Source organism: Arachis ipaensis, chromosome B10 (genome assembly GCF_059453495.1).
Source record: "Arachis ipaensis isolate K30076 ecotype BB chromosome B10, ASM5945349v1, whole genome shotgun sequence".
In the NCBI taxonomy this organism is placed as follows: Eukaryota; Viridiplantae; Streptophyta; class Magnoliopsida; order Fabales; family Fabaceae; genus Arachis; species Arachis ipaensis.
This window is the reverse complement of record NC_142435.1, coordinates 64766141-64779971: the sequence shown is the minus strand read 5'-3', so window position 1 is coordinate 64779971 and position 13831 is coordinate 64766141. Positions and strand designations below refer to the sequence as shown.

General features: G+C 38.6%; 1 non-coding gene across 1 annotated transcript; it reads right to left on the bottom strand.

Moving 5' to 3' along the window:
- Positions 1-11626: 11626 nt before the first annotated feature.
- Positions 11627-11730, bottom strand: LOC148580319 (small nucleolar RNA R71). Its single transcript, XR_015895702.1, has one exon. It is a non-coding gene; the product is annotated as a small nucleolar RNA R71 (small nucleolar RNA).
- Positions 11731-13831: the final 2101 nt, after the last annotated feature.

Below are 13831 nucleotides of genomic sequence, written 5' to 3'. Positions count from 1 at the left end.
AAGAAAGAAGGGTAGATGATGCAAGTCATCACAATACCAAACTTAAGTTTTGCTTGTCCCAAGCAAATCAATGTGAGTAACCCTTTATAACTTGAGGCCTTGGCTTTGAGTGATTGCACTATAACTAAGAGTAAGACTAAGTGTTCAACACATGTATGAATGTTTTAATGTCATGGGAAGCTCTTGGATCCTTGAGGGTTCTTTCAGGTATAGGCCTTAGGAGTCCTTTCTATTGATTGTCACCTTGAAGTAGTAAGGGTTGTTTTGCTTTCTTGACCACGACTCTAAGTGTTTTGTCTCAAGACAACCCTTTAATTAAGCTTTCAATTAGCACTCCCAAACCAGTTGGTTTTAGGGTACTAGGTGTTGAGACACCCCTAATAATTTACTTGCCCAGGTCTCTTCTTGACACATCTTCACCACAAGCATCTACAAAGATCTTTAATTCTTTTTGAGCTTTTTAATGTTTCTTTTTCTATCACAGTAGTTGATGCTCAGAGCCTTGGATCTTGCTTACTACCTCTTGGTTCTATGGATATTCAAGGAATACCCTTTGGCCTTCCCTGGTTATACCTTCTAGGACTAGTAGCTCTCCATGACTCATTTTCTTTTTAGTTCATCCAAGGTTCTACACTTAGTTTCTTATTTCTTAGTTTGTTTGATGATCTCTCTTGTCCTTAGTCTCTCTCATTGTTTTTGCACAACTCACAGTGACTCTTATGGGGACAAACTCTACTTTTATTTATGTTGAAATGAAGACTTGAAATACATGGCATTTTCTTTCTTGAAAAAAAAAACTCATAAAGATTTCAAACAGGAATTAAAACTAAGCATAAAGCATAAACTATCCTAGCATGACTATTTATTCAAAAAGTAAATAAAGCAAAAACTTAAACAAGATTTCAGAAGTTGGAAAGTGTCAACCATGGGACTCAACAACCTTGAGCAGCTTCATCTTTAGTTCATTGGCCCCTTCCCTTTGTCCTTCTTCTTGGAGGGGGAAGAGCCACCTTCATCTGGCATGGAGGAACCTTCTTGTGCTTTGGCATCCTTGGGTTCCCAAAATCCTGCCCTCCTCATATAATTCCTTTCATCCTCCTTATGTTTGGCTAGGATTTCCTCTTGTCTAGCACTTAGCTCTTCCATTCTTTGCATGAAGGTTGGGTATCCTGGGTTTAGAGCGGCTACGGCGTTACACAAGTGATTTAGCTTCGCTTGTGTGTTGATGTCATACTGCCTCTTGGATATGGTTCTGGCATCATAGAGATGTCTGAATTTGGCCAAGTTCATCTGTTGCCATTTGCCTTGTTCTGCTATTTTGTCCAGTGCACTTCGCACCTCTCCCCAATCAAATTGTTCTTGCTGCTCCTTCCTCATATGCTCCCAATTCCCTTGGAGTTGTTGAATGTTTTGGTTGACTTGGCTCCATTATTGTTGTTCAGTTTCTTTGAGTTGATTGACATCTTCCCTCAAGTGGTGTAGATCTCCCTTCATTTGGTGTACATCTCCTTGCAGTTTCTCCAAGTTGAATCCCTCTGGAAATTACTAATATTGGTATTGTGGTGGTGGTTGAAGTGCCAGGAATTGAGGTTGCTCTTCTGCCTCCTCTTCTTCTTGTTGTTGTTGTAGTTCATGGGCATGAGCTCTTCGTTCTCTGGCCCTGTTGAGTGGGTGAACAGCCACCACCTTGGCCATCTTTTTGGCAATTATGAACTTGTCTTGCTTCACAAGCACTTCATCAATGATCTTTTCAACCCCATCCTCATCACATAGCCTCTGTATAATGCTGGGGAATGCCAACCTTGTGTTGTCACTGGTGCTTTTCAGCACTTTGTTGATGTTGTTGGCAATCATCTCCCCTACGTTGATGTTCTCTCCTTTTATGATGTTGTAGATGAGTACAGCTCTCTCCTTGGTCACCTCTAAAGTGTTGGATGTGGGGATTAGGGACCTCCTCACAAATTCTAGCCACCCTCTAGTTTGGGAGCTCAAATCTCTTCTCTTCAATTGATTGGGTATCCCATCCTTGTCATTGATCCAATGCACATGCATCATACAAATCTCATTCAGGATCTCATCAAACCCAGGGTCTTGTTGCTTCATTCTTTCTTCATAGCTCCGAGTGGAGCTTGTCCTCTTCACCATTAGCATTCTTTCTATGCTAAAGGGACTGTAGTCAATAGACTTCTTCCTTACATAGCTAATGTAGCCATAGTGTTGCCCTGGTTGAGGTACTGCGTTGGCATAAAATTCCCTCACCAAGCTCTCTACCACTTTCCTTGGTGGGTTGCATAGAAGTGACCAACCTCTATTGTTGATCTCAATGTTGATTTCAATATGCTCGTTCCTCCCTATTTGGAACCCAACTTCTGGAATGATCTCCCTCTCACTCACCCAACCATAGAATTGATTTTGGTTGAATGCGGAGAGGAACTTGTAGTCATTGAAGGAACTTGAGGATCCAGAGGTTGGTTCCTTAATTTTTCTTTTCTTTGAGGCTGAGCTTTTTGGTGGTGCCATAAGGTTGAGAGAGTGTGTTTGAGAGTGAAATGGGGGTTGCAAGAAAGAGCAAGCAAAACAAGGTTTTGCTCCAACACCAAACTTAGGACTTGATTGTCCCAATCAAGAAAGAAAAAAGAAAGAAAGAAAGTATGGAAAGAGATGGTAAAAGATGAACAGAGAAAGGAAGGTGAGGGCTGTATGCTCTTCGTGTGTGATTGGGGTTGTTGAAGTGGAATAGGAGATGGTAAAGTGAGGCTTTTATAGTGGGTGAATGTTGTGGTGGGAAGGGTGGGGAATAAAAAGGGTTAAATGTTTTCCCACTTGGGGAGTGGCGCCTAGCGTGGGAAGAGGCGCCAACTCTTTTCTCACTGTGTCTTCTGCGTGTGTTGAGTTCCAAAGTGTAAGTATACTTTGACTTCCTTGCTTTGTGAGTTGCTTACCATGTGGGCCCCATCTTCTCTCCTGAAATAAAACTAAACCCATTAGTAATGACAAAAGAATCCCTTCACATTCCTTCTCATTAAGAGTGAATTGGATTGCAACTGATGGGTGTCCCTTGGGACACCAAACTTAATTCCTTGGCATCTTAATAAATTGGTTTCATCATTGTGTATTTAATATGTTCATAAGAGTGGAATAACATCAATCTTTTCATTTTCTTTTGATTCCAATTCCTCTGAACTCATTAAACCACATTCATGTTCTTACCCATAGCATTAAGTGCTTTCAAACTGGGTGACTTGGGCTACTAGATGATTCTTGGTGGTGGCCACACCAAACTTAATCCTTGGGCTTACTCTTCAAATAAAGATATAAATTGTTTGTACGCCTAGATTAAGTTGGTGAGAGGCAACACCAAACTTAGCAATTTAGTTAGTCCTCAGCCCATTCACTCATCATGATCTATGCCTTCATCAAGTTGCAATTCCGGAAGAAAATATAAAGAAAATCTAGCTACCAAAGCTAAAATCAACTTTCTAATATGCAATTGTAAACTAATCCTGATATGGTAATGCACGATAAATGGGAGACTGAAAATTAAACTACCTAATGCAACAAATTTTTAAACTACTTCTAAGAAAAGTAACTAAATCAAAAAGGATAAAGTGTTGTGGTGCCTCCCAACTAGCGCTTCTTTATTGTCATTAGCTTGACATTCTTTCATCTTTAACTGAGCTTGTAGCTCACTCCCTGCTCCTCTAAGGAGCCTCCCAAGTAGTGTTTGAGTCTATGGCCATTGACAGTAAAAGTTCTCTGAGTCTTGTCCTCCATGTGCTCCATATGACCATAGGGAAACACCTTGAGTATGGTGAAAGTTCCTGAACATCTAGACTTCAGTTTTCCAGGGAAGAACTTGAGTCTTGAGTTATAGAGTAATACCTTCTGTCCTTCAGTGAACTCCCTTCTTGCTATCTTTTGGTCATGCCACCTTTTTGTGTTCTCTTTGTAGATTTTTGCATTCTCATATGCTTGATTCCTAAACTCCTCCAGCTCATTGAGTTGCATTAATCTATTTTCTTCAGTAGCTTGCTCATCATAGTTTAACATTTTTAGAGCCCAATATGCTCTATGTTCAAGTTCAACTGGCAAGTGACAAGCCTTGCCATACACCAGTTGGTATGGAGACATCCCAATGGGAGTCTTATAGGCTGTCCTGTAGGCCCATAGTGCATCATCCAGCTTCTTAGACCAATCCTTTCTTGAGCTTCCAACAGTTTTTTCAAGGATTCATTTCAGCTCTCTGTTGGAGATTTCAGCTTGACCGTTGGTCTGTGGGTAGTATGGAGTTGCCACTTTGCACTTTACTCCATATCTGAGAAGGAGTGTCTCGAGTTATTTGTTGCAGAAGTGTGTTTCTCTATCACTAATGAGAGCTCTGGGAACTCCAAATCTACTGAAAATGTTCCTTCTCAAGAAGCTTATCACAACCTTGTTGTCATTTGTTGCAGTGGCTATGGCTTCTACCCACCTTAAAACATAATCAACAGCCACCAATATGTAGCTATTTGAGTAGGAGGTTGGGAAGGGTCCCATGAAATCAATCTCTCATACATCAAATAGCTCCAACTCTAGTATGAATTGCTGTGGCATCTCATTTTTCTTGGTTTGATTACCAGCTCTTTGGCATTCATCACATCTTGACACCATTTCCTTGGCATCCTTAAACATTGTTGGCTAGTAAAATCTGGATTGAAGCACTTTTGCTGCTGTCATTTCTCCACTGAAGTGACCTCCATATGCAGATCCATGGCACTGCCATAATACTTCCTGCCCTTCCTCATGGGGTATACACCTTCTGAGGATTCCATCAACACACTTTTTGAACAAATAAGGATCATCCCAGATGTAGTGTTTGGCATCTTTAATTAGCTTCCTCCTCATGTGCCTATTGATGTTGGTTGGTAGTTCCCCAATAGCCTTGAAGTTGGCTATATCTGCAAACCAAGGGGCTACTCGAATCATCATCAATTGTTTACCAGGAAAGCTTTCATTGACTGCTACTTGCTGCATCTCTTCTTCTTGTGGGATCCTTGAGAGGTGGTCAGCTACCTTGTTGTCTGCTCCGCTCCTATCTTTAATCTCAATATCAAATTCTTGAAGCAACAAGATCCACCTTATTACTCTGGGCTTAGATTCTTATTTGGTAAGCAAGTATTTGAGTGCTGCATGATCAGTGAACACAATTACTTTTGAGCCAATAAGATATGATCTAAACTTGTCAAAAGCAAAAACTATGGCTAAAAGTTCTTTCTCCGTGGTGGTGTAGTTCCTTTGATTCTCATTGAGAACCTTGTTATCATAGTAAATAACATGTACTAGCTTGTCTTTCCTCTGTCCTAGAATAGCACCAACAGCAAAATCAGATGCATCACACATTAGTTCAAAGGGAAGATCCCAGCTTGGTGGTGCTATAATAGGTGCAGAGAAAAGTTTCTTCTTAAGTTCATCAAAGGCTACCATGCACTCTCTATCAAAAACAAAGGGAGTATTTGAGACAAGTAGGTTGCTAAGGGGTTTTGCAATCTTTGAAAAATCTTTGATAAACCTCCTATAGAACCCAGCGTGTCCCAAAAAACTTCTGATTGCTTTGGCATTGCAAGGTGGAGGTAATTTTTCAATCACTTCCATTTTTGCCTTGTCCACTTCTATGCCATCTTTTGAAATCTTGTGACCAAGAACCACCCCTTCAGCCACCATAAAATGGCATTTCTCCCAGTTTAAAACTAGGTTGGTTTCTTGACACCTTTTTAGCATAAGAGCAAGATGATATAGGCAATCAGAATATGAGTTCCCAAATATAGAGAAGTCATCCATGAATACTTCTATGAACTTCTCAATCATGTATGAAAAAATGGAGAGCATGCACCTTTGGAATGTTACAGGTGCATTGCACAATCCAAAGGGCATTCTCCTATAAGCAAAGACACCATATGGACAAGTAAATGAAGTTTTTTCCTGATCCTTGGGGTCTACAACAATTTGATTGTATCCTGAATACCCATCTAGGAAGCAATAGTACTCATGTCCTGCCAATCTTTCAAGCATCTGGTCCATGAAAGATAACGGAAAGTGGTCCTTCCGGGTGGCTTCATTGAGTTTCCGGTAGTCAATGCACATACGCTATCCGGTCACTGTCCTTGTGGGTATCAATTCATTCTTCTTATTTGCCACAACAGTGATCCCTCCTTTCTTAGGGACTACTTGCACCGGGCTTACCCAAGGGCTGTCTGAGATGGGGTAGATCACCCCTGCTTGCCACAATTTCAACACTTCTTTCTGAACCACTTCATTCATAGTTGGGTTCAGCCTCCTTTGTTGTTGTCTTGAAGGTTTAGCATCTTCTTCAAGTAAGATCTTATGCATAGACATTGAAGGACTGATTCTTTTTAAATCTGAAAGTGTCCAGCCTATGGCATCCTTGTGTTGTCTCAGCACTTGGATGAGCTCCTCTTCTTGTTCCTTACTCAGACTTGAATTTATGATCACTGGTTGGATGTTGTTGGCACCTAGATATGCATATGTCAAGCTGGGTGGTAATGCTTTCAGCTCTAGTTTTGGTGACTCTGCATCTTTGTTGCTTGTAATGGTTGGCATGATTGAGTTTCCCATGGTTGCTTGTGGTGATTCACCATCTGGTGCTTGTTCCAGCTCAAAGGTTCCTCCACATTGTTCTTCTTCCAATACTTCTTGAACTATTTATTCCATGGTGTCTACCAGCATGCATTCTCTTATGGATTCCTTGGGGTAACACATTGCTTTGAAGACATTGAAAATCATTTTCTCTTCGTGCAACCTCAAGACTAGTTCCCCTTTTTGCACATCGATGATGGCTCCAGCAGTAGCTAGGAATGGTCTTCCTAAGATAATTGACGTGTTGGCCTCTTCTTCCATGTCCAGCATAACGAAATCAGCAGGAAAGATGAACTCTCCTACTTTCACTAGAAAGTCTTTCACCACCCTATGTGGAAACTTGAATGTTCTGTAAGCCAATTGGACTGCCATTCTTGTTAGCTTGGCTTCCTCAATCTTCATCCTTCTCATCATGGTCAGGGACATAAGATTTATGCTAGCTCACAAATCACACAAAGCTTTTTCAATGGTGATGTCTCCTATGATGCAGGAAATTTGGAAACTCCCTGGGTCTTTCAGCTTTTGAGGCAGCTTCTTCTGTATGATGGCGCTGCATTCTTCAGTCAAGATTATGGTTTCTTTTGCTTCCCAGTTCCTCTTTTTGGTTATAAGCTCCTTCAAAAATTTTGCATAGAGTGGCATTTGTTCTAATGCCTCAGCAAATGGTATGTTGATTTGGAGCCTCTTGAAGATCTCTAGGAACTTAGAAAACTGGCCAGCCTTCCCATCTTTTCCCAGTCTTTGTGGGTATGGTGCCCTTGGCACATAAGGCTTCAAGACTGGTTTTGGTGGAAGTGGAGCAGGGATTTCTTCTTCATCCTTGTTCTCATGCTTTGCTGCAACTTTTTCATGCTTGTCTTTGCTTGGGGTTCCTTCTTCTACAACCTTCCCACTTCTTAGAGTAATGGCTTTGCATTCCCCTCTTGGGTTAGCCATGGTATCACTAGGAAATGTGTGTGTGGGAAGTGGGATTTTCTTGGACAAAATCCCCACTTGTGCTTCCAACTTTGAGATTGCTGCGCCTTGATTTTTTAGATTTGACCTGTATTCCTCTTGATTAGTGACGAGCGGATAATTTATACGCTTTTTGGCATTATTTTTACATAGTTTTTAGTATGATTTGATTAGTTTTTAATATATTTTTATTAGTTTTTAAATAAAAATCACATTTCTGGACTTTACTATGAGTTTGTGTGTTTTTCTGTGATTTCAGCTAATTTCTGGCTGAAATTGAGGGACTTGAGCAAAAATCTGATTCAGAGGCTGAAGAAGGACTGCAGATGCTATTGGATTCTAACCTCCTTGCACTCAAAGTGGATTTTCTGGAGCTACAGAGACCAAAATGGCCCGCTCTCAACTGCGTTGGAAAGTAGACTTCCAGGGCTTTCCAGCAATATATAGTAGTTCATACTTTGCCCGAGTTTAGATGACGTAAACTGGCGTTTAACGCCAGCTTTCTGCCCTATTCTGGCGTTAAACGCCAGAAACAAGTTGCAAAGTAGAGTTAAACGCCAAAAACAAGTTACAAACTGGTGTTTAACTCCAAGGAAGACCTCTACATGTAAAAGCTTCAATGCTCAGCCCAAGCACACACCAAGTGGGCCTGGAAGTGGATTTTTGCATCATTTACTTAATTCTGTAACCCTAGTAACTAGTTTAGTATAAATAGAACTTTTTACTATTGTACTAGCGGTCTAGTCTTTTTCTCTATTTTTTTGGATTCATATGCCATTTGGGGAGGCTGGCCATTCGGCCATGCCTAGACCTTGTTTTTATGTATTTTCAACGGTGGAGTTTCTACACACCATAGATTAAGGTGTGGAGCTCTGCTGTTCCTCGAGTATTAATGCAAAGTACTATTCTTCTATTCAATTCATGCTTATTCTTATTCTAAGATATTCATTCGCACACAAGAACATGATGAATGTGATGATTATGTGACACTCATCACCATTCTCACTTATGAACGCGTGATTGACAACCACTTCCGTTCTACATGAAAACAAGCTAGAGTGTATATCTCTTGGATTCCTGGTCCACGACGCATCGTTGCCTCTCCTGACAACAGAGCCTTCCATTCTGTGAGATCAGAGTCTTCGTGGTATAAGCTAGAATCAATTGGCAGCATTCTTGAGATCCGGAAAGTCTAAACCTTGTCTGAGGTATTCCGAGTAGGATCTGGGATGGCATGACTGTGACGAGATTCAAACTCGCGACTGTAGGGCGTAGTGACAGATGCAAAAGGATAGTAAATCCTATTTCTACACGATCAAGAACCAACAGCTGATTAGCCATGCGGGAAACTATAGAGGACCATTTTCACTGAGAGGATGGGAAGTAGCCATTGACAACGGTGATGCCCAACATACAGCTTGCCATAGAAAGGAGTATGAAGGATTGGATGAAGGTAGTTGGAAAGCAGAGATTCAGAAAGAACAACGCATCTCCATACGCTTATCTGAAATTCTCACCAATGAATTACATAAGTATCTCTATCTTTATTTTACGTTTTATTTATCTTTTAAATATTAAAACTCTATAACCATTTGAATCCGCCTGACTGAGATTTACAAGGTGACCATAGCTTGCTTCAAGCCGACAATCTTCGTGGGATTGACCCTTACTCACGTAAGGTTTATTACTTGGACGACCCAGTGCACTTGCTAGTTAGTTGTGCGAAGTTGTGAAGAAGAGTGATATTACAATTGTGCGTACCAAGTTGTTGGCGCCATTGAGATCACAATTTTGTGCACCAAGTTTTTGGCGCCATTGCCAGGGATTGTTCGAGTTTGGACAACTGACGGTTCATCTTGTTGCTCAGATTACGTAATGTTATTTTATTTTTAAGCTTTTTAATTCTTATTTTTGAAAAAAAACCAAAAAAAATCTTATAAAATCATAAAAAACCAAATATTTTTTGTTTCTTGTTTGAGTCTAGTGTCAATTTTTAAGTTTGGTGTCAATTGCATCTTTTTAATTTTTCTTAAAATTTTCGAGAATTCATGCATGTGTTCTTCATGATCTTCAAGTTGTTCTTGATGATTTTCTATGTTTGATCTTTAATTTTTTTTTGTTTTGTATCTTTTCTTGTTTTTCATATGCTTTTTCAATTTGTTAGTATCTAAAGTTTGAAAATTTCTAAGTTTGGTTTCTTGCATGTTTTTCTTTTCTTAAAAATTTTTAAAAATAAGTCTTGATGTTCATCTTGATCTTCAAAGTGTTCTTGGTGTTCATCTTGACATTCAAAGTGTTCTTGCATGCATTAGTTGTTTTGATTCATAATTTCTATGTTTTGTGTCAATTTTATGTTTTTCTCTCTCCTCATTAAAAATTCAAAAATAAAAAAAATATCTTTCCCTTATTCTTCTCATAAATTTCAAAAATTCGGATTGACTTTGTAAAAAATTTTTAAAAATCTAGTTGTTTCTTATGAGTCAAATCAAATTTTCAATTTAAAAATTCTATCTTTTCAAATCTTTTTCAAAAATCAAATCCTTTTTATTTTTCTTCTTAATTTTATCTTATATTTCTGAAATTAATACTAACATTTAATATTTTTATTCAAAAATTTCAAGTTTGTGACTTTCCTATCAAGAAAAATTCAATCTTTAAATTCTAGAATCATATCTTTTAGTTTCTTGTTAGTTAAGTCATCAATTTTAATTTTAAAAATCAAATCTTTTTAATTTATCTTTCAAATATTTTCCAAAATAAAGTTCAATCATATCTTTTCAATCATATCTTTTTCAAACAAATCTCTTTCAATCATATCTTTTCAAAATTTGATTTCAAAATCTTTTTCTTATTCTTACTTCATATTTTCGAAAATCTCACTAACATTTAATGTTTTAATTCAAAAATTTTCAAGTTGTTACTTGCCTATTAAGAAAGATTCAATCTTTAAATTTTAAAAATCATATCTTTTAGTTTCTTGTTAGTCAAGTAATCAACTCTAATTTCAAAAATAAAATCTTTTTAATTTCCTTTTCAAATCTTTTCAAAATAATTTTCAATCATATATTTTTCAAAACTTAATTTCAAAATCTTTTCTAACTTCTTACCTTTTCAAAATTGATTTTTAAATCTTTTTCAATTAACTACTTGAATTTTTGTTTGATTTTAAAAGTTTTCTATTTTAATCATATCTTTTTCAAAATCACCTAACTACTTTTCTCTCTCCAATTTTCGAGAATCACTAACCATTTTTTCAAAATTCTTTTTAATTAACTAGTTGTTTTAAATTTCAATCTTATTTTATTTCTTTTTATATTTTCGAATTCTAATTAATTAATTTAATAAAAACAAAAATATTTTCCTTTTATTTTAATTTAAAATTCGAATTCTTCATCTTCTCTCTTCTCTATTCTACTCTTCTATTCTTCTACTCACATAAAGGAATCTCTATACTGTGACATAGAGGATTTCTCTTCTTTTCTGTTCTCTTCTTTTTCACATGAGCAGGAGCAAGGATAAGAACATTCTTGTTGAAGCTGATCCGGAATCTGAAAGGACTCTGAAGAGGAAGCTGAGAGAAGCTAAAATACAACACTCTGAAGAGGACTTTACTGAAATTTTCAAAAAAGAAGTAGAGATGGCCGAAACCAATAACAATGGTGGAAGTGCAAGGAAGATGCTTGGTGACTTTACTGTACCAAATTCCAATTTCCATGGAAGAAGCATCTCAATCCCTGCCATTGGAGCAAACAATTTTAAGCTAAAGCCTCAATTAGTTTCTCTAATGCAACAGAATTGCAAGTTTCATGGACTTCCATTAGAAGATCCTTTTCAGTTCTTAATTGAATTCTTGCAGATCTGTGATAATGTTAAGACCAATGGGGTTGATCCCGAGGTCTACAGGATTATGCTTTTCCCGTTTGCTGTAAGAGACAGAGCTAGAGTATGGTTGGACTCTCAACCTAAAGATAGCCTGAACTCTTGGGATAAGCTGGTCACGGATTTCTTAGCCAAGTTCTTTCCTCCTCAAAAGCTGAGTAAGCTTAGAGTGGATGTTCAAACCTTCAGACAGAAAGAAGGTGAATTCCTCTATGAAGCTTGGGAGAGATACAAGCAACTGACCAAAAAGTGTCCTTCTGACTTGCTTTTAGAATGGACCATCCTGGATATATTCTATGATGGTCTGTCTGAATTGTATAAGATGTCATTGGACCATTGGTGCACGAATTGTGAATCACACTTTTCACAACGCGTACCACTAACCAGCAAGTGCACTGGGTCGTCCAAGTAATACCTTACGTGAGTAAGGGTCGAATCCCACGGAGATTGTTGGTTTGAAGCAATCTATGGTTATTTTGTAAATCTTAGTCAGGAAGTCAATTATGTTTATCAATTGAATTGTGAGTAACCAGTAGAGCATAAATTAAAAGTTACTTGTTGTACAGTAATGGAGAATATGTTGGAGTTTTGGAGATGCTTTGTCTTCTGAATCTCTGCTTTCCTCTGTCTTCTGATTCACGCACACACGTCCTCCTATGGCAAGCTGTGTGTTGGTGGATCACCGTTGTCAATGGCTACCTTCCATCCTTCCAGTGAAAACTACGCTCACGCGCTCTGTCACAGCACGGCTAATCACTGGTTGGTTCTCGATCCGGTTGGAATAGGATTTACTATCCTTTTGCATCTGTCACTAACGCCCAGCCTTCAGGAGTTTGAAGCTCGTCACAGTCATTCAATCCTTGAATCCTACTCGGAATACCACAGACAAGGTTTAGACTTTCCGGATTCTCATGAATGCCGCCATCAGTTCTAGCTTATACCATGGAGATTCTGATTAAGAGATCTCAGAGATACTCATTCAATCGGATATAGAACGGAGGTGGTTGTCAGGCACACGTTCATGGTTTGAGGAAGGTGATGAATGTCACTGATCATCACCTTCATCACAGTTAAGCGCGAATGAACATCTTAGATAGGAACAAGCGTGTTTGAATAGAAAACAGAAATACTTGCATTAATTCATCGAGACATAGCAGAGCTCCTCACCCCCAACAATGGGGTTTAGAGACTCATGCCGTCAGAGAATACAAAGTTTAGATCTGAAATGTCATGAGATACAAAATAAGTCTCTAAAAGTTGTTTAAATACTAAACCAGTAGCCTAGGTTTACAAAATATGAGTGGACTATGATGGATGATGCAGAGATCCACTTCTAGGGCCCACTTGGTGTGGTGGGGTCCACTTGGTGTGTGCTGGGGCTGAGATTTTATGCAATTCACGTGCAGAGGCCATTTGTGGAGTTGAACGCCAGTTTTTGTGCCAGTTTGGGCGTTCAACTCCAGTTTTTTATCCTTTTCTGGAAAGCCCTGGATGTCTACTTTCCAATGCAATTGGAAGCATGCCATTTCGAGTTCTGTAGCTCCAGAAAATCCAATTTGAGTGCAGGGAGGTCAGAATCCAACAGCATCAGCAGTCCTTTTTCAGCCTGAATCAAATTTTTGCTCAGCTCCTTCAATTTCAGCCAGAAAAATACCTAAAATTACAGAAAAACACACAACTCATAGTAAAGTCCAGAAATATGAATTTTTCCTAAAAACTACTAGAAATAGACTAAAAACTAACTAAAACATACTCTAAACTATATGAAATTATCCCCAAAAAGCGTATAAAATATCCGCTCATCACAACACCAAACTTAAACTGTTGCTTGTCCTCAAGCAACTAGACAAATAAAATAGAAGACTAATAGGTTGAGAGGCAATAATATCTCAGAGTTTTTGAATGAAGCTCAGATTCTAATTAGATGAGCGGGACTAGTAGCTTTTTGCTTCTGAACAGTTTTGGCATCTCACTTTATCCATTGAAGCTCAGAGTGATTGGAATCTATAGGAACTCAGAATTCAGATAGTGTTATTGATTCTCTTAGTTCAGTGTGATGATTCTTGAACACAGCTTCTTTATGAGTCTTGGCCGTGGCCCTAAGCACTTTGTTTTCCAGTATTACTACCGGATACATAAATGCCACAGACACATAACTGGGTGAACCTTTTCAGATTGTGACTCAGCTTTGCTAAAGTCCCCAATTAGAGGTGTCCAGAGTTCTTAAGCACACTCTTCTTTTTGCTTTGGACCTTGACTTTAACCGCTCAGTCTCAAGTTTTCACTTGACACCTGCACGCCACAAGCACATGGTTAGGGACAGCTTGGTTTAGCCGCTTAGACCAGGATTTCAGTCCTTTAGGCC